The sequence below is a fragment of the Neopelma chrysocephalum genome, unplaced genomic scaffold (genome assembly GCF_003984885.1).
Source record: "Neopelma chrysocephalum unplaced genomic scaffold, ASM398488v2 Primary Assembly neopelma1_94025, whole genome shotgun sequence".
Classification (NCBI taxonomy): domain Eukaryota; kingdom Metazoa; phylum Chordata; class Aves; order Passeriformes; family Pipridae; genus Neopelma; species Neopelma chrysocephalum.
Genome location: NW_020922734.1, coordinates 77 through 1,566, shown reverse-complemented (window position 1 = coordinate 1,566; position 1,490 = coordinate 77). Strand labels below are relative to the sequence as shown.

The 1,490-nt window shown below is 51.9% G+C and overlaps 1 long non-coding RNA gene across 1 annotated transcript; it reads right to left on the bottom strand.

Moving 5' to 3' along the window:
* Nucleotides 1-470: 470 nt before the first annotated feature.
* Nucleotides 471-1,001, bottom strand: LOC113980403. Its single transcript, XR_003538134.1, has 3 exons — nucleotides 886-1,001; nucleotides 735-802; nucleotides 471-549 (listed from the first exon to the last, which is right to left on the bottom strand). It is a non-coding gene; the product is annotated as an uncharacterized LOC113980403 (long non-coding RNA).
* Between the last annotated feature and the right edge of the window lie 489 nt (nucleotides 1,002-1,490).

The following is a 1,490-nucleotide window of genomic DNA, read 5'->3' as shown; positions in this document are numbered from 1 at the left end:
CACACATGAATCCAATGATACAAAGTAAGCCCTTCCTTTGATGCAGCCAAATAACCTGTTATAGGATACCCATTGCACTGTACTGATTTCAGAAATCCCTCTGGGCGATGCACATGCTTGGACCGACTCCCCACCCCTCTCTGGGTCTTTGCCCTGCACTTATCTTTCCGAGAGCCGGGGATGTGAATCCATCTTTGATGCAAAGGAGGGGCACCTGGGCTGGCTCAGAGGTTCCTGCCGTCGTGAGATCACTCGGAGTCAACTACGAGAAAGAAAACCATACACAATGTCTGAGTAGTGTGGCACATGGCCCCAGCCCCAAAGATCCCCCTACTCACTGTCACTAAGGCAGGTCCTCGGGTTGCTGGCTCTGACTGGAGGCACACGCTGTGGCTGTCATCTTCTGGGATACCTGAGTGAGTGAGAGACAAAATTAGAGGGCATTTGTAAAGCTTCAGTGGATCCCCTCACCGTCCCCTGAGCTGAGAGGTTCTTGGGCCACTGGCTCCAACCTGAGTCGAAGGCTGCTGCTGTCACCGTGTGCTGTACCTGGGTGAGGGAGAAAATAAGTTACATGGTGTTTCTGAAAGTAAGGGAGACCCCAGCACCTCCTCACTACCTCCCTGACTCCATCTGAATGCTCCTCCTTTGCCAAACGCAGGCCAGAGGGCACCTGGGACCAGAAAAGGTCGAGCCCTAATTGGTGAGCCTCGTAGTACTGGGAGACTACTCACAAGGACAGCTGAAGACCATCAAACCTAACTGGCAGGTGGCTCCAGCCCTCTGAGGCTGCACACATTCTCTGCAGAACAAAAAACCAAAGGCAAATGTACATACTGAGATACTGCCTGAAAGGATGGCTTTCCTGGGGTACCTCCTACCTACCTCTCCTCCACAGTGACCTCTTACCAGCAGGGTCCCTGAAGCACTGGACTGTCTGTGAGAAGGTGGCAGACCCCCTGGAAAACACAAGAAACAAAGCATGTGCACACATTCACCACAACACCTGTAAAAGACCAGCTAGTTCTGGCCTGGAGTCGATGCTCACCTTGCTCACTGGTACTCACCCGGATCACCTCCCCTCCGGTGCCTAGAGCCTCCTGGGCTCAGGGCTCTGCATCTGAAAACAAAGAAAAAACAAAGCAGAACAAGAACATCCTTAACACATCAAGTAAACGTGGGGCCAAAAGCCACAGCTTTGTGCTGACATCAGGTGATGACCCACCTTCTCACTCTGCTCCTCTGGCCTCTGTTCTGTTCAGCTCTGCTTTACACCCTGTCCCTCTGGCATGGTAAAAAAACCCTAACCAAAGTCACCCAGATAGATGGGGACAGCTGAAAGAGTCTCCCTTCTCTTTAGGCAAACCACCCAGGGTCACTGCCTGTAGCCAAAGACTGCAGCTGTAATTGCATGGAATATCTGGGTGAATGAGAGGAAAACTCAAGTGGCACATCTGAAAAGTCAGTGGGTGCCTTCACAGGCATTTAGG